The sequence below is a fragment of the Balaenoptera physalus genome (genome assembly GCF_965194825.1).
Source record: "Balaenoptera physalus genome assembly, chromosome: 9".
Taxonomy (NCBI): domain Eukaryota; kingdom Metazoa; phylum Chordata; class Mammalia; order Artiodactyla; family Balaenopteridae; genus Balaenoptera; species Balaenoptera physalus.
In genome coordinates this window covers 59,844,942-59,864,816 of record NC_138888.1, presented here as the reverse complement: position 1 = coordinate 59,864,816, position 19,875 = coordinate 59,844,942, and the positions used below count along the sequence as shown (strand labels likewise).

The window sequence follows — 19,875 nt, the reverse complement described above, 5'->3', positions numbered from 1 at the left end:
ATCACATGACACTAAGGAAGAAACCTGAGTTCAAACTCTTGCAAGTAGCAGCCAAGGGCTAATAGGTTTGGCATTTGACCTTACTTTGCTCAGTTTTAATGGAAAAATGTATTATGTTACAAATGGGAAGTCACCAACTTGTGAAATAGAATAGTTGAGTAAAAGTAGGATTGTTAAGGTCTCGGATTTAGGCCCTCAGATTTGCAAAATCCCGTGCTGCGCTGACTGCTGGTCTAGTAGAGACACACTAGAGGTAGTAGAGACACACATGTACAGGTATGCATGCACCTGTACCCACACGCATGTTCACATTTACACACTTGGGCTCCCCATATGCATGGACATGCACACACATGTGCACGTGCATTTGAAGGAGAGGCAAACCGGACAATCCCAGAAGGGAGCTGTCACTCATTAACACTTTACCTAACAATGTGTGTTTTTCCTGTTTAGCCTTTATTAACTGCGTTGAGACTGCTTTTCATATCCAGTCTGATGTGGAAAGTCTTCTGATTGGGCAGCACTTAACTAAAGTAAGAATTCACCTAATGGAACTAGCTCCCTTCCTTGAAGTTCCCTGAGAGCAGAAATGCTTCCATGGTAGCCTCGGTGCCTATGGGCACAGGACCTGAACTTAGAATAATGCCCAATAAATGTTGTTCTTCAAGTGGAAAGAACTGAGTGAGGGAGAAAGAGTGAAGTCAAGAAAGAGATAAAGAGGGGAGCAAGCTTTCTTATTCATTCATTGCTCAGCGACTTGCCGCAAACCCTACAGCCTCCAGTATTTGCATTCATCCTTTTTATACTTCAACTTCTCTTCAATGACCATGTTTCTATTTCTTTGTCATTTTGAAAGGGATGGATTTGAACCCACGTTTTCTGAGCCAGAATGACAAATTCTGCCTTTCCTGGCTTACTAGATAAATATTCAACCACAAACCTCTGATAACTTCCCCAGTTTGACTCTAAATAGTTATCATGAAGTAATTACAGATGCTTTCTCCTGTTGTGTGGAATAATTGCCTCATCTGTCCCCACCCCTGAACTTATTCACTAAGCTTTAATCATCACAAAAAATGTATTTATGCAAGGAAATAGCAAGTTATTCACTCAGCTCATTTTATTCACCATTGTCTTCTGATTTCTTCACACTACTTAATTTAGCACGTCAAGGTGAAACGATTAGTTTATCTCACCTTGACACGGCTACAGTCCACTGACAAAACACATTTGTGACATTCTTGTTTGTCTTCTTCCTCTCTAGTAATAGCTATCTCCAGAATTACTTATTGTTGGTTGATATTTCCAAGCCAGAATAAGTATGTGACCAGCAGGTAAATCCGGTTGATAATAAATCAGAACAAATAAGGGCATCAAAGAAAATGCCATCTCTCAGGACCACTAGCCATGATAAGTGATTGTTTCAGATCAACATCTGCTTTTAACTCCTCCCGGATGATAAGAAAAGCCCAATTAACACCCGCAGTTTAAAAAGCTGCAACTTTTTATTTATCTAAGACTCTACTGCTAAAAACCTTGCCAGATTTACAATTCTAAAGACAACAGCTTTTTGTAAATGTGTTTTATTTGCAGTTATAATATCTATAGTTAAATCAGTTCATTAAAAAGAGTTGTAAACTATCTCCCAAACTGCCATGTTTGAGTGTTTAAAGCAAAAAAATGATTAAATCATATTCTTACACTGCATTTGGGTAGAACTGTGAAGTCGTCTACTATACAAAATAATGTCCTTATATAGGAAATCCTTTCTTAATTAAGATAGAGGTTAGGACCGTGTAATCTTGTACTGCACATTCAGTCACTCAACCTAGAATTAAATGCACATTGTCCCTAAGCACTTCACCAGGGGAGCATTCGCTACACTTAACTTCTTAAGAGTTGTTACCTATCCAGGTCTCAGAGAAAATGAGCAACAGTATATAATCAGTGGAAAAAGTGAAACCTTCTAAAGCCCAGAAACAATCATGTAACACGCTATAGATGCAAAGCCGCCGGTCTGGGTGAAAGCAGGCTGTATTTTGCCTTTTGAATTGTATTATTTCTTACTTGGCGTCATTCTTTTCACAAGAAAGCTAGGGATTTTTTCTTTTTTTTTTTTTTTTTTAATAAGAGCTGAAAATATCCTAGAGTTTCCACGAGGCTCGGCTGTGGAAAGAGTCCTGTGAGTGAGGGCTCACGGGCAGGAGAAGGAGCTCTGGACCCAGAGCCAGAGGCCTGGCTCCCAAGCGCAGCCCTGCTCCGCGGATTGTGTGATTTGGGTTTGCCTCTTAATCCCTCTCTACCTTTCTGTCTTCATTGTTAAAATTGGAATACTAATAGCTGTCCTGCCTGCATAGTTGTTATGAGGATCAATTGAATTAATAAACGTGAGAGTGCTTTGGAAAAGTTAAAAGTGCCCTTCTAGCATTAGTTATTCTTATTTGGCTTTCATATTCTTCGAAAATCCCATTTATAATAAGGTTCTCCTGGAGAAGTAGCTGTTTCTTGAAATCCCATGAAAGCTTTGTCTTTGTATTATCTCTTATGGGTTCCCTGGGAAGTTCAGCAAGTAAGTCTCTGTTCCCTACTGCGCCGTGCGTACCTTGCCCAAAGCGATTCCAGGACCTGCCTTTGCGCTGCACATGGTCAGATCGTTGAAGATCGGCACTATGGCAATGAGATTAAGAATACATATACTATTTATACAGTGTTTTTGTAATTGCAAAGGTAATACACTTTCTTAATAGAACATTCTGAAATGACAGGAACTCACAAAGAAAGAAAAAAATGTAAATTACTTCCAATCTTACTACCTAAACACAAACATTGTTAACATTTTGACGTATGTCCTTCAGGCCTCTTTCCATGTATCTATAATACACGATGTGTATTTGTAAATAGACATGTTGCTATGAATTGGTTGTTTGCCCGCACTCTCAACATCCTCCCATTCATATGCTGAAGCCTTAACTCTCAATGTGACCGTGTTTGGAAACAGGGCCTTCAGGAGGTAATTAAGGTTAAATGATGTCATAAGGTTAAATGATGTCAAGGATGGTGCCCTGATCCAATAGGATTAATACTCTTATAAGAAGAGGCACCAGAGAGTTTCTTCTCTCTTTCTCTCTTTCTCTCTGTCTCTCTGTCTCTCTGTCTCTCTCTCTCTCCCATGTAAGGACACAGAGAGAAGGCAATTGCCTTCCACAAGCCAGGAAGAAACTTCTCACCAGGAACTAAATTGGCTGGTACCTTGATCTTGGTCTTCTCAGCATCCAGCACTGTGGAAAATAAATTCCTGTTGTTTAAGCAACCCAGTCTATGGTATTCTGTTTTGAGAGCCTGAACAGACTAATAACAGGTGTATCATACCCTGCTATATCATTTGTGTTTTTTTCACTTAGTATATGATGAACATTTCTCCATGCATTAACTATTCTACAATATGATTTTAATGGCTTTAAAATATGACAAAACATAGATGCAAACTAAATTTTTAACAATCTCCTATTGTTGCACATTTTGATGGTTTTCAATTTTTTATTATTATAAGTAATGCAGTAATGAATATCCTTGGATTTACCTTTTTGTGTAGCTCTCATTCCTCAACACAGAATTGATCAGAAAGAATGAATATTTTTAAAGTTCTTGATATATGTATTAAAATATCTTCCAGAAAGACTGTATCAATTTACCCTCCTATTGATAGTTATTTGAGGATGCTTATTTTCAAGAACTCCCACCAAAAACAGTCACTATCATTGTAAAATGGCATTTGTTGATTTGAAGGCAAACAGTTCTCTCCTTCCTGTTTTAATGTGTATTCTTAGTTACTAAACTAATGAATTTTGTTTATTTTGGGTTTATTCTTTAGGGATAGGAAAGACTATCCCTCTTATCATATTGATATATTATTACTAGTAAATATTTTATTATTAAAATATTAATTTTTCAATATGTTAGACACTTTGTTTTATGACATACACTTTACCACAGGTAGAATACACTTAATGTAATCACCAGTCCTGCCGTTTCCAACATCATTTGCACAACTTCACTGCTTAGCTATTCATAATTCTCAGAAAACTCCAGAAACGTGGGCTTTTATAGATTTTATGGAAGCTGGAATTTAAGTCTGAATTAGTCTTAAAAATCTTCTAGGAATCCTTAAGACAGAGGATTATGAAATGCTTCAAAGTAAATGATATGCTGGTAATATGATATTAGGATCTTCAAAATAAGTAATTTTAATTGTATTACATGGGTGTTTTCTCCTATGAGCCTTAATTATCCACTCTTACCCTTCATTATGGCACATAGTAGATGCAAAATAAATATTTGTTAGATGATTGAATGAATTAATGGGGGAATCATCTACTAGTTTCCTGTTTCAAAGAGAAGCAAATAAAGTCTAATTCTATTCTAAACCATTTTAAATCAATACCTATAATCCTATTCATTACTATCCCCAATGTAATCCTCCTTTACATTCTCCTCTGTTATGATAAATTTTACTTTTTTTCTTCCGAGATCTCCTGAAAGACCACATTTCTAGAAATTTTTGAGTGGTTTAATATTCAAGGAATTGTTTTTCTAATGCTCTAACTCAATGACCAAGTCTTTAGCTGAGTTTCAAAGTTAGCAAGGGATAAAATTAGGGAAAGTAGGATTCACAATTTCTCCAAGTCAGGTGGAGAATAAATGACATGTAAAGCCTCTATTTATTCTTTTGTTTAATCAGCAATTACCATAGAAAATTTGCCCTAAACTGGCCTTGGAAAACTCATTGTTATTTTTTGTTCAGGTCATTACCCCAGGAAGCATTTTGATTTGTATTTTCTTTGACTGAGACCAACCTTGATCTACCCTCCACTCTTGTCCACTCCCAATGAAAATATCTTTTTTAAAAATTAGTGTCTATTTTATGTTCGTTTGCAAAGAGGCAGTTGCTGAGAGATCTGTCATAACATTTTTGATACAGTTAAAAAAGAGTTAAAAGAAATTTTCCTCAAAAAGACCAGTACAAAAGTACTCCTACATGTACTAGGCTTTCGAATGCCTCAAATATTTTCATGAATGAAAGCCCTCTTGGTTATTTTCATTATAGGAGAAATTCTTTTATGGAAAATTCAAACCAACAAAGGAAGCTCAGATAGCAGTTCTAACATTTTTCAGCAGAGTTGACCAAACATGAGTCCTAAATTGACGTATTATGAACACAATAAATAAGGTTTTAAAGGCTGGCTAACACTGCAAAGCTTTTTGAAACAGACTTGTCCTTTATGTATCTATCTTTCTGGGAGTTCATGGATCATGGAAGGACATGGAATTTGAAGGCCTCTGGTTATTCTTACAATAGCCACGGCTAACGGACAGCTGGGCCACGAGGGTCAGTTACTTCCTGTAGAATTATCTGTGATGAATTGTCCTTGTTGCCAGCTTGGAAGTGGAGGAGCTCTTCAATTGCCTGACCAGGCAGAGTTATTAAAAGACTGCACCGGCATTGTGAAAGGTTAATTGCTGATGGATAAACAATTCAACTCAAACAATTCCTGTTGAATTTCTACTTTGTACAAGGCACAAAGATGGCAGTGTTGGAAGCTGTGGCACGGGCAGTGATGGAGCTGGAGGTGGAGGTTGGGGGGGGTGTGTGTGAGGGGGAGAGAGTTACAAAGGGGAATGACCTAGTCTCTGCCCTCAAGTGTGGAAGTGCTGTAATGGAGGCGCAGACAAGGGCTATGGGAGCAAAGAGGCAGGAGACATCCTTTGTGAAAGATGGGGAAAGGGTGTGGCTCATCCAGGAGGAGCCTGATTGTTCTAGTCTCAGGTTAAAGGAGATGAAAATTAAACTCCTTACAGTGGGTCAAGAGGCAGAGGGCAGTTTTAGGAAGAAGTGTCTTGTAGGTGACCAAAGGATTATAGCTCAGACTGACTAAGGATTAATCAGTGGGGGAGAGAGAGAGAGAGAGAGAGAAAGAGAGGGGGGAGAGAGAGAGAGAGAGAAGGAGGGAGAGACAGACAGAGAGAGAGGGAGAGACAGAGTGAGAGGGAGAGACAGAGAGAGAGGGAAGGAGAAGTCTCATTATAAAAGAACCAGAATCTGGAACCGCCCAAGGCATTCAGTGAGACCTAACTCCTTTCAGGTTCTTATATGTAATAATCTAGCTACATATGGAACGTTTGTTCCATCTCCAGAGTGCAAGCTCCATGGAGGCAGCCAATTCATCAGTTTCATTCATTGCCCCCCAAAGGACACTGGGTACCTGTAAGCACATAAAAATATGAGCAGAAAGAATATATAAAAGTATGTGATGAATGACTTACAGAACTAGTGAGGAGGCCTGTGTTCCAGAAGGTGGGGTTTGAGGAAATGCCCCCAACCCCAGTGTCAGCTGGTGGCATATATCTGTAAATAGCAAATGGTGAGAAATGTGTAGGATACCATAAGATATTGATTAGAAATTTTTTTTTTATTCCTCTGGAATTGGCATCTAGGACCCAATACTGACACTGAAGAGGAATCAATTACCCTATATTATAAAGACAGCAGAAAACAGAAACAAACACCTCTTTAGAGCTTATTAAGAGTTGGCCAAACCAACATTATAAATCAACTATACTTCAATAAATTTTTTTTTTAATTCATACAAAAAAGAAAAAAAGAGTTGGCCAGATAGGTTCCACTATTACAGGGATGGGGGATTCAAAGGGATCACTGGAGTCAAAAGTCATCGACTGAGTGTGGAGCGCCCTGGGGGTCTTCTCTCTCTTTCCTCCTCCCTGCCAGCCCTCAACTCCTCTGCCCAGTTAGGAGGAGGGCTTTCAGAGAATTACTTGTAGAGACTGGTTGAACATGTACTATGCAGCCTACTACTCTGGACTCCTTTTTAAGTAGAAAGAAAAGATAGGGATGGCAGAGTGGAGAGAGGACCAGAGACAAGTGGGCTGACTCCCACCTTTTGGGGAGGCAAGGATGGCTGCGTTACCCTCGGATCAAGCAGATGCAGCAGCAGGTCAGCTGGGCTGAAGTCCAGAGTGACAGGACACCAGCAACAGGAGGTAGTGGGACCTATTCCTAGAGATGAAGGTGGAGGGGTAGAAGAGATGGAGCCTAGAGGACCGCCAGGCAGTGTACTGTGCAGCGGGGCAGTGCGGCATCCCTCCAGGGCCTCCCAAAGAGCAAGAACCCTCATGTAGGAGACCTGGAACAACTTCATCCCATGAGAGAGAGGTCATGTGGATACCTGCCACCCAGAGAACCTCATGGTCAGTCATTCTTGGCCAAGGAAGCAGAGACAGCACTGAGAAGACCATGGTAAATAAGAGATGCTTGTCCATTTCCACTGTCCCCCTTTCTGTGCCAATCTATGGGAGGAGAAGGAAACCCAGTGGGAGAAGAAGCCAAGCCCCTCTATCAAAGGCCAGTGCTGGGAGGGAAGAATGGATGAACACTAACTTGGATATGAAACTAAAGATTTCAGTGAGAATGGACTCTATTCAGCTGAAAGCCACTGTTGAAGATGTTGTTATGGAATGATGAAAAAGGAGGATGTGGCAGAATACATTGGGTTGGCCAAAAAGTTCATTCGGCTTTTTCCATAGCCTCTTATGGAAAAACCAAAACGAAAATTTTGGCCAACCCAAGAGTTAAAGGCTGTGGATTGGAGAGGCAAAAAGATTATGTTTCTTCTCCATCAACATCAGATGATTCAACAATTGTTTACAGGTATATTCATGGTCTTTCCTCACTGGGGAATCAGGTAGACTCTCATCTAGGAGGGAGTAGATTGGTGTTGCTCTTCTAATGCTGGCCAGAAGCCTTACCTTTCAGTATCCTGATTCTGCTTCATCTGTTTGCCATGTCAATGATTCATTCAACAAACACTTACTGAACACAGCTGTAACCCACAAAATGGTCAGCTATTGTTACACCTGGCATTCAGTAAATATTTCCTGAATTGAATTAATAACAAAAGCCAACAAGAGTATTGGGGGCTCACTATGTGCCAAGTAGTCTTGCAACTGCTTTATATTTATTATTTCCTTTCATCCTTCAATCACCCTAGGAAGAGGGTATTACCGTCAACCCTAGTTTACTGATAAGGGAGGGGAAGTACAAAGAGGTTAGGTAACTTGCTCAGAGTCACCCTGTGATCAAAGCGGTGAAAGCAAGTTAAGGAGATTCCCAGATCATGACATAAATTCTTGGTTTCTAGCGGGTTTTTTGTAAATGCTGTCTTATCTTTAACACCCTCTTTTCTGGCCAAAACCAGAATTGTTAGCAAACAACACCATCTTATATGAAAACACTTATTTTATACAGTTATGTACTGAAAATAGACAATTTCAAAAAGCACAATCAAGTAATCAAGGGAAACTCTTCTGCGATCACATATATTTTTTCCCCATAATTCTATAAAACATGTCATTTGCATCAAGGTCATTTTGTTATTTGCTTTTATTGGACACATGCAAATTTGGAAGATATCAAACTCTGCCAGCCTTGAATTGCATAATCACCTCAGCATTGATGTAAATATAGATCACTTAAAACATATCAAAGTAGCAATTCTAGGAAAAGTTTGATTGAGAAAAAAATATCATAGACATCTATTTTGGGCTATGTTCACATCTACCTATGTAAATAACTGTCTACTCACACTCATGAATATTTAGTTCAGCAATATTTTAAATTTGGATCCCTACCTTTGAATGGAGCTGACACATTGCTCACTGACTAATTTAACTTAAAAAAAATCTTTAGGCAAGTTGTCCACTGAAAACATTTTACCCAGCAAGCTAATCATTTCTTCCAGTTGTTTAAACAATACACAGTATTGAACAGTATTTCCTTCTAAGCCTCATCTTTATTAAATGCACAGAAAAAGATTCAGTAGGCTGAGCCGTTAGAAGCTCAGCCTCTTGAGTTATGCCGACTTGGGATTCAAATCCTGACATGACCTGGTCAAGATATTTAAGCTGCCTAACCCTCAATGTCTCCATCTGTAAAATGGGATAATAATAGTATCTACCTCCTAAGGCTGTCTGTAGTAACCATCAAATAAGACAGTAGTTGTGAAGGGCTCAAAAGCTTAATGCCTATATTGTTAATCTGTATTAAGAGAAATAAATTCCAGTCATGTTTATTAGTGACTCCCAAAGAACACTTGGTAGATATTTACATTATCATTGTTGAATTGAATCAAAATTCAGAAGGGAAACTGTTTAGAGTCAAACAACAAAGCTGTAGTATGAGTTACTATTTAGTTTTCCTCCAGCACATGCAAAGATAGGTTGCATAGGACTCACACTAACGCTTTTGAAAATGTGGGATTCTGGTACTTTGAAGGTTCTGAGTCACTCAGAAGGTCTGATACTAGGCCAGGAATGCATATTTTTAAAAGGTCCCCACAGGGATTCTGATGGACAGCCAGGTTTGGGAACATTGCCCAAATGCACTTTCAATTCAATAAAAACAAATTTCCCCAGTACTTCTGTTTGGCCAGGTGAGCCACCAGGGGAAGGAAACCCGATCCCAAGAGGTCCCATATCATAGCATCTGCAAAAATGACCTTCTCAACTCTCTCAAACTTTGGCCAGCGTGAGGAGGTCCCAGAATTGCACCAGGGAAACCGTCGGGAAGGGGACCTGACCCTGAGCATCTTCCAAGGTACCAGTGCCCCCAACGCAGGGATCCGTAACTCCTCTCAACCAGAGCTGGAACAAGTGGCATGGAGTTACAAGAAAACAAAATTCTCTCATGTCCTCATTGGATTTCTGTTCTTTTGTATCTCTCTGTGCCATGTAGTACAAAGGTAGTCCATAAACACTCAGTGACTAATTATTGTAAGCTTAGAAAGAGTCGGCCTCCCATTATATCAGTCCTTAAGGCACATCGCCTATGGGATGTGAATTTAGCCAGTGAGGTTGAGTTAATTAATATGCCTCCTCATTGAATCCTATGAAAAACTGCATACATTTTATTTCCTCCCCCCGGCATGTCTCCTCTTTTTCTAGTCATGTGTTTCAATCCCCTCTCACTTGTTTTACTCGTCTTTCCTGCTGTAACACCTTCAGGCATGCCATAAAGTCACATGCTACGGGATATAAATAACTGAAAAACATTAATCTCTGCGGTGGCAGGGAAGCTGCTGCCACTTTTTTTTTTTTTTTCCTGGAAACCTGCCTTTAATGTGACAGTATACTACAGCAGTTTGAAACATTTTCACAAAACATTTCTGAGTGAAGCCGGAAGGGGAGATGGGGAAGTTAAGATACTGCTGTGGCCTTCACACATCAGTTTATAACTTGCCTAAATATTTATTTGTCATCATGTCAACAGGGCTCAAACATGAGCCAATAATTCATTTCAATCCAGATCTGTATTCTCTGAAGTGTTCTTGGGGAAAAAAAGTTGCTCTGTACTTCTAAACTTTTATTCCTCTATCACTGGAGAAATACTGATTATTTACTTATTTAGGGTTTTCTTTTGGAAACTCTAACAGAGATGTAAATTGCAAGAGCAGGTAACATTTCTGTTTTTGCCCAGTGTTACATCTCCTATACTTAGCACAATGACTGGTCATGCTAGGTGCTTAAAAATATTTTTTTTTTAGTAAATGAAGACATTCTTTAGAAAAGAGAGTTGGAAGACTCAAGATGACAGAGAAGCCTTTGGAAGACTATTTTGGCGCAAAGAGAACTCCAATTTTCCAGATGGGAAATTCTTTTCTACCAGCACACACTCACAAACTCACAGAAGCATAATGAGATGAAGAGGACAATATGGTATTTGTCAAGGAAAGGAATTAAATGTCCTTCTCTTTCTTTACCCATGATAACAAGGTGAGTAGAGAAAACATACATGTGCTTCAAATAGAAGTTCCTGGAATGGCTCCCCATTTTTCCAAGGATGAAAATCTTAACTTAGCAAGGTTTATAAGGTCCTGAATGACTTTGACCCTGCCCACCTGTCTAGCTTCAATGTCACCGCCACCACCACCACTCCCTCACAAGTGTCCTGTATTCCAGACATACTGAATTTCCTTCACATTCTTTTGCATATGGGCCTTGACATACGCTGTACCATCTGCAGGGAACTTATTCCACCTCGTCACTAGCCAATTCCCTTTCACCCTTTAGGTGTCTGCTTATGTCATTCCCTCCAGGAAGTCTCCCAGACCTTTGGGCTGTGTTCCCCTCCTATATTGATTCCTTATGGCATCCCCTATATTGCATTGTAATTGCTTGTTTTGTTGCCTCTACGGAGACTGTAGGCTCTGGGGGGCAGTGACCAAGCCTATGTTGTTCACTGTTGTTTCTTCAGCATTGAGCACAATCCAACACATAGTCAATAAATAGTTCTTGAATGAATGAAGAAGAGGGGAAGGAAAGAAATCTGCAGCCTGAGCAAACAGAGAGGGACCATGCCAGAGGAGAGATGGCAGGTACACTGAGTCAGCGTTGTCTTGGATTTCCTGGCTCCTGGGAAATCTACTCAGTGGAGTTCCAGAAGATGTGGAAAGGTCAACAGGGAAGCAACTGAGCCGAAAATTATGTTAGGGAAAGGAGAGAAAAAAAGAGTAAATGATTGCTGATGAGGTTAATAGGTTTTGAAAAATCAAAGACTATTTGTAGTTAATACACTCATTACTAGCTATATATATGTTCTGAAGTGGTTCTTATTAAATGAAATTTTCACTTAATATCAGACAAAAACTCTTGTCCCAGTTTTTTAGTTTTATCCTGACTTACGAGGAATATACCAGTCAAGATAATTCCATGCAACTATATCCAAGGAAATTAATAAAACAAATAACTTGATTTGGGTGTGCAGAAACCATCAAAAAGAGAGTTTTTAATGAATTTTAAGCTTCATGTTTTGAACACAGAACTCATTTAAGCCAAGAACTATCACCTTTGGTCTCTGCTATCTATAAGCCTTTCTTGAACACTTACATGCTCAGAGTGATATCCCAACAAAAACCATTTGTTATCCTAGTTAAAAAAGAAGGGGAAAATGGAGTCATAGTTATGAAGATGAGCCAAATCACCATGCATTTCCTGATTGGCTTAATTCTCTCACTCCCATACAATGCAGTGTTGAGCAGAAATACAAATTAGCTTTCCGTTCTACCGTACGAATGCAGTGGTCTGTGGGCCATAAAAGTGGCAGTGAGAGGTCTGACAAAGATGCTGGATACCCCAAGCACTGGGGGATCCTGTCTGACCTGACTTCTCCTCTGCTACCTGACCACAGTAATTTATTTATGTTTTACATTTGATGCAATTATTGAGGTATCCATTCTACATTTGTAAAAATGATAAAATTAAAAGTCAGTTTACAAATCAGTAAACAAAGATAGAAAAGTAGAAAAATAAAAAACATGGATTAAAGAACAAGATCTTGGGTATTGAATTTACATTGCTCACGGCAACTCACTTTCCTTTAAAGTGACCTACTGGTCACTCTTTAAAAACTTTTTAGGTCTCTCCCTCTCTCTCTCTCCACCCCCCTGCCTTTCTCATTCTTTATGATTGAAACATACTAATTTCAATCCAATAATAAAGTATTTTATTATACACTTAAAAATTTCTTAAAGAAATTTTCATTTCATTTTTTGGGTATTTGTTTAAATCTGTTTTCTTTTTCCTCTTCACAATTATAGAAAAACAAGTTCCCTTTTTTTAAAAAAAAATAAAAATTAAATTGTATTTAATTCTTAAAAGTGTCTATTAAATTAGCATCATTCAAAGTTGAAGTCAAAGCTAAAAGATAAATGATTACTTCATGCCAAGTTCAACAGCTACATAAAATATCAGGTATACAGCTATTATATGAGCATTTTTGTTTTAAATTCAATTAAAAACCTATAAAGCCTTTCTTTGGACATTTCCATTAAATTATTGCATTTATCCAACTAGAACAACAAACATGATTGTCATTTTAACTCCTGTTATTAAAATGTTTTTCTTATTTTCTTACTCTGACCAGAGTTATTTATTGGAATTTTGGTTCCCTCATTTTTCTATCTATAATGGGAAATTTTCTCATAATTAGTTTTGTATAATTATATTTAACTGTCTTACAGTCTACTCATCTTATTTAAAACTCTTATGTAACCTGACTTTTTGATATTATAACCATTTTGTGTTTTCCTATCATATAATTGGTCAAGGGCTTTAAAATAAAAACTGATTAGAGATTAAAGAAAAGAGGAAACCTGACAAGAAGCATTAATTTAAAAAGGAAATCTATTTTCTACAATTTTCTATTTTATATCATCAACTGCTCATTAGAGGGAAAAAATATGTCCAATAATTCTTTTCAATACCACCAAGACACTTAGCACATGGATATCCAACTAACCCTCATTGATACACTATTCTAAGCATACTAGGCACTAACCAAATATTCTTTATCAGCCTATGATAATTTTCATCTATTGGGTAAGAGGTTGACCAGTAAGATTTAATTCATATAGAAATCACAAAGTTAAGCTTCAAAAAAAATATGGAGTTTCAAGAAATTGAAGGATAGAATAAAAGCACGCATTTAAAAGATGCTAGTAATGCATTAAATGTCATACCTTTGAAATTACCTTGTTTCTTAATTAGAATTCTTCAAGCATAGCAATTGAATTTGTCCTCACTGAGAACCACACCCTAGGCAAATTCAAAGCATGGAGAGAAATTATTTTCTAGTTAATGGAGCATGTAAGTTTATTTTAATATTCAAGGTTATGATGGGTGAAATGTAAACTGAAAAGTTTTCCTTTCTATCACAGCTCATAGTATAATAGCAGTACTTACTTTATGAACTAAAAGTCCAATTACCATAAAACAAATGGAAGGTCATTATATTTTACTTGCCTTCTGTACACAGTCTGTGAAATGTATTTCCTCACAAAATAGCACACTGTAATACTTTGTGTTTGTAGTTAATCCTGGGACCCCAGCCTTATCTTTTCCTCATTACAAACTGCATGGGCTCTATCCCAGCAGCAATAACATAGCCTTCTTTTTTTGAGAAGAGGGAAGAATTTTGTTTTTATTTTTATTTATTTATTTTTTAACATCTTTATTGGAGTATAATTGCTTTACAATGGTGTGTTGGTTTCTGCTGTATAACAAAGTGAATCAGCTATACATATACATATATCCCCATATCTCCTCTCTCTTACGTCTCCCTCCCACCCTCCCTATCCCACCCCTCTAGATGGACACAAAGCACCGAGCTAATCTCGCTGTGCTATGCAGCTGCTTCCCGCTAGCTATCTATTTTACATTTGGTAGTGTATATATGTCCATGACACTCTCTCACTTCGTCCCAGCTTCCCCTTCCCCCTCCCCGTGTCCTCAAGTCCATTCTCTACATCTGCGTCTTTATTCCTGTCCTGCCCCTGGTTCTTCAGAGCCTTTTTTTTTTTAGATTCCATATATATGTGTTAGCATACGGTATTTGTCTTTCTCTTTCTGAACTTACTTCACTCTGTAGGACAGCCTCTAAGTCCATCCACCTCACTACAAATAACTCAATTTTGTTTCTTTTTATGGCTGAGTAATATTCCATTGTATATATGTGCCACATCTTCTTTATCCATTCATCTGTTGATGGACACTTAGGTTGCTTCCATGTCCTGGCTATTGTAAATAGAGCTGCAATGAACATTGGGGTGCATGACTCTTTTTGAATTATGGTTTTCTCAGGGTATATGCCCAGTAGTGGGATTGCTGGGTCATATGGTAGTTCTATTTTTAGTTTTTTAAGGAATCTCCATACTGTTCTCCATAGTGGCTGTATCAATTTACATTCCCACCAACAGTGCAAGAGGGTTCTCTTTTCTCCACACCCTCTCTAGCATTTCTTGTTTGTAGATTTTTTGATGATGGCCATTCTGACTGGTGTGAAGTGATACCTCATTGTAGTTTTGATTTGCATTTCTCTAATGATTAGTGATATTGAGCATCCTTTCATGTGTTTGTTGCCAATCTGTATATCTTCTTTGAAGAAATGTCTATTTAGGTCTTCTGCCCATTTTTGGATTGGGTTGTTTGGTTTTTTTGATATTGAGCTGCATGAGCTGCTTGTATATTTTGGAGATTAATGCTTTGTCAGTTGCTTCACTTGCAAGTATTTTCTCCCATTCTGAGGGTTGTCTTTTCGTCTTCTTTATGGTTTCCTTTGCTGTGAAAAAGCTTTGAAGTTTCATTAGGTCCCATTTGTTTATTTTTGTTTTTATTTCCATTTCTCTAGGAGGTGGGTCAAAAAGGATCTTGCTGTGATTTACATCATAGAGTGTTCTGCCTCTGTTTTCCTCTAAGGGTTTTATAGTGTCTGACCTTACATTAAGGTCTTGAACCCATTTTGAGTTTATTTTTGTTTATGGGATTAGGGAGTGTTCTAATTTCATTCTTTTACATGTAGCTGCCCAGTTTTCCCAACACCACTTACTGAAGAGGCTGTCTTTTACCCATTGCATATTCTTGCCTCCTTTATCAAAAATAAGGTGACGATATGTGCATGCATTTATCTCTGGGCTTTCTATCCTGTTCCCTTGATCTATATTTCTGTTTTTGTGCCAGTACCATACTGTCTTGATTACTGTAGCTTTGTAGTACAGTCTGAAGTCAGGGAGCCTGATTCCTCCAGCTCTGTTTTTCTTTCTCAAGATTGCTTTGGCTATTCAGGGTCTCTCGTGTTTCCATACAAATTGTGAAATTTTTTGTTCTAGTTCTGTGAAAAATGTCATTGGTATTTTGATAGGGATTGCATTGAATCTGTAGATTGCTTTGGGTAGTATAGTCATTTTCACAATCCAAGAACATGGTATATCTCTCCATCTGCTGATATCATCTTTAATTTCTTTCATCAGTGTCTTATAGTTTTCTGCATACAAGTCTTTTGTCTCCTTAGGTAGGTTTATTCCGATGTATTTTATTCTTTTTGTTGCAGTGGTAAATGGGAGTGTTTCCTTAATTTCTTTTTCAGATTTTTCATCATTAGTGTATAGGAATGCAAGAGATTTCCATGCATTAATTTTTTATCCTGCTACTTTGCCAAATTCATTGTTTAGCTCTAGTAGTTTTCTGGTAGCATTTTCGGGATTCTCTATGTATAGTATCATGTCATCTGCAAACAGTGACAGTTTTACTTCTTTTCCGATTTGGATTCCTTTTATTTTTTTTTCTTCTCTGATTGCTGTGGCTAAAACTTCCAAAACTATGTTGAATAATAGTGGTGAGAGTGGGCAACCTTGTCTTGTTCCTGATCTTAGTGGAAGTGGTTTCAGTTTTTCACCATTGAGAATGATGTTGCCTGTGGGTTTGTCATACATGGCCTTTATTATGTTGAGGTAAGTTCTCTCTATGCCTACTTTCTGGAGGGTTTTTATCATAAATGGGTGTTGAATTTTGTCAAAAGCTTTTTTCTGCATCTATTGAGATGATCATATGGTTTTTATTCTTCAATCTGTTAACATGGTTTATCACATTGATTGACTTGCATATATTGAAGAATCCTTGCATTCCTGGGATAAACCCCACTTGATCATGATGTATGATCTTTTTAATGTGCTGTTGGATTCTGTTGGCTAGTATTTTGCTGAGGATTTTTGCATCTATGTTCATCAGAGATATTGGCCTGTAGTTTTCTTTTTTTGTGACATCTTTGTCTGGTTTTGGTATCAGGGTGATGGTGGCCTCGTATAATGAGTTTGGGAGTGTTCCTCCCTCTGCTATATTTTGGAAGAGTTTGAGAAGGATAGGTGTTAGCTCTTCTCTAAATGTTCGATAGAATTCGCCTGTGAAGTCATCTGGTCCTGGGCATTTGTTTGTTGGAAGATTTTTAATCACAGTTTCAATTTCAGTGCTTGTGATTGGTTTGGCACAACCTTCCTGGTGGAGGGGACTGGTGCCTGTGTTCTGGTGGATGAGGCTGGATCTTGTCTTTCTGGTGGGCAGGACCACATCTGGTGGTGTGTTTTGCGGTGTCTGTGAACTTAGTATGATTTTAGGCAGCTCTCTGCTAATGGGTGGGTTGTGTTCCTGTCTTGCTAGGTGTTTGGCATAGGGTGTCCAGCACTGTAGCTTGCTGGTCGCTGAGTGGAGCTGGATCTTAGCTTTGAGATGGAGATGTCTGAGAGAGCTTTCACCATTTGATATTACGTGAGGCAGGGAGGTCTCTGGTGGACCAGCGTCCTGAACTCGGCTCTCCCACCACAGAGGCTCAGGCCTGACACCCGGCCAGAGCACCAAGACCCTGTCAGCCACACAGTTCAGAAGACAAGGGAGAGAAAGAAGAAAGAAAGAAAGAAAGACAGACAGACAGACAGACAGACAGACAGAAAGAAAGAAAGAAAGAAGGAAAGAAAGAAAAAGAAAGAAAGAAAGAATATAAAATAAAATAAAGTTATTAAAATAAGAAATTTAAAAAATATTAAAAATAAAAAAGTAATTAAAAAAGAAAGAAAGAAGAGAGCAACCAAACCAAAAAACAAATCCACCGATAATAACAAGAGCTAAAAACTATATTAAAAAAAAAACAACGGACAGACAGAACCCTAAGACAAATGGTAAAAGCAAAGCTAGACAGACAATATCACACAAAGAAGCATACACATACACACTCACAAAAGGAGAAAAAGGAAAAAAATATATATATATATAAAGGAAAAGAGCAACCAAATCAATAAACAAATCTACCAATGATAATAAGCTCTAAATACTAAACTAAGATAAACATAAAACCAGAAACAAATTAGATACAGAAAGCAAACCCGGAGTCTACTGTTGCTCCCAAAGTCCACCACCGCAATTTTGAAATGATTCGTTGTCTATTCAGGTATTCCACAGATGCAGGTACATCAGGTTGACTGTGGAGATTTAATCCACTGCTCCTGAGGCTGCTGGGAGAGATTTCCCTTTCTCTTCTTTGTTCCCACAGCTCCTGGGGTTCGGCTTTGGATTTGGCCCTGCCTCTGCATGTAGGTCGCCTGAGGGCGTCTGTTCTTCACCCAGACAGGACGGGGTTAAAGTAGCAGCTGATTAGGGGCCTCTGGCTCACTCAGGCCAGGGGGAGGAAGGGGTATGGAATGCAGGGTGAGCCTGCGGCCGCAGAGGCCAACATGACGTTGCAACAGCCTGAGGCGCGCTGTGTGTTCTCCTGGGGAAGTTGTCCCTGGATCACGGGACCCTGGCAGTGGCGGGCTGCACAGGCTCCCGGGAGGGGAGGTGTGGATAGTGACCTGTGCTCGCACACAGGCTTCTTGGTGGTGGCAACAGCAGTCTTAGCGTTTCATGCCCATCTATGGTTCCGCGCTGATAGCCGTGGCTTGCGCCCATCTCTGGAGCTTGTTTAGGCGGTGCTCTGAATCCCTTCTCCTCGCGCACCCCGAAACAATGGTCCCTTGCTTCTTAGGCAGGTCCAGACTTTTTCCCGGACTCCCTCCCGGCTAGCTGTGGCACACTAGCCCCTTCAGACTGTGTTCACGCAGCCAACCCCAGTCCTCTCCCTGGGATCCGACCTCCAAAGCCCGAGCCTCAGCTCCCAGCCCCCACCCATCCCGGCGGGTGAGCAGACAAGCCTCTTGGGCTGGTGAGTGCTGGTCGGCACTGATCCTCTGTGCGGAATCTCTCTGCTTTGCCCTCTGCACCCCTGTTGCTGTGCTCTCCTCTGTCTCCGCCAGTAAAGGGGTTTCCTAGTGTGTGGAAATTTTTCCTCCTTCACAGCTCCCTCGCAGAGGTGCAGGTCCTGTCCCTATTCTTTTGTCTCTGTTTTTGCTTTTTCTTTTGCCCTTCCCAGGTACATGGGGAGTTTCTTGCCTTTTGGGAAGTCTGAGGTCTTCTGCCAGCGTTCAGTAGGTGTTCTGTAGGAACTGTTCCACATGTAGATGTATTTCTGGTGTATTTGTGGGGAGGAAGGTGATCTCCACGTCTTACTCCTCCGCCATGTTGAAGCTATCCCAATAACATAGTCTTTTCTCACCTCTGAACCTTTGCAGAAACCATCCTCTCTGCTTAAAATGACTTCTTCGTTTCCTCCACCAATCCATGAAGCTTTCCTCCTTCAAGACACTTCGGAAACTCAACTCTCGTACATCTGCCTTCCCTATCACTTCCTTGAATCATTTATAACTGTACACATGTGAAGGTTGGGTGGCTTATCTTAACTGGCTAGATAACCCAAGCAACAAAGCTTGGCCTAAGAAAGAATAGCTAGTCTCATCTTTCTACTCTATGTTTGTTTATTGGGAGGGGCTGGTGGGGATGGTTGGGAAGGACTGGTTAGGAGTGTTCCAGTGCGTGGCTCAAGGCTAGTTTATCACCCTTGAAACAGAGTTTGCTTCATATGCCAATATTATCCTTTTACTTAGTTGTTCTTGGTAACTGTGTGTTTATTTCATTTGTATTTGCCTGTCTCCACCATCCAATTCTATTTATTTCTTCCATTTATGGAGTCTTTTGAAATCACCAATGTTAGAATTATTATGTGTTTCTATGAAGAAGAGTGAGAATACGTTGGTTGATGCTGCCACCGTCACAAACTCAACTGCCTGCAGAGCCCAGGCAAGTTACAGAAATGTGGAAAGATACAGTGTTAGACAGGGAGCAGAGGCTATGGAAACCAGAGCATACCTGCCCAGCCTAGGGGCATTCAAATGCAGAACTTCACCCCTGCCAGTCCAATTTGGCCTTTTAGTCACTAGTTTGTCAACCCAGACACCCTCATTTCTTGCTCTGAGCCTGGGAGGTATGTTGGTGGTGACAGGGTGATTAGCTATATTTTATTGGTGAAGGAATTGAAACACAGAACAGTAACTTTACAAATGTCACACAGGAAAATCAGCTTCGTGCACATGGTTTATTCAAAGATAGGAG

At 39.3% G+C, this 19,875-nt stretch overlaps 1 long non-coding RNA gene across 2 annotated transcripts in view; it reads right to left on the bottom strand.

Moving 5' to 3' along the window:
• Window positions 1-260: 260 nt before the first annotated feature.
• LOC309667175 overlaps window positions 261-19,875 on the bottom strand; it is a 79,159-nt gene continuing 59,544 nt past the window's right edge. For both annotated transcript variants that reach the window (XR_014267576.1, XR_014267577.1), the window contains one exon: window positions 261-13,662. This is a non-coding gene — a long non-coding RNA (uncharacterized lncRNA). The remainder of the gene's footprint in view (window positions 13,663-19,875) is intronic.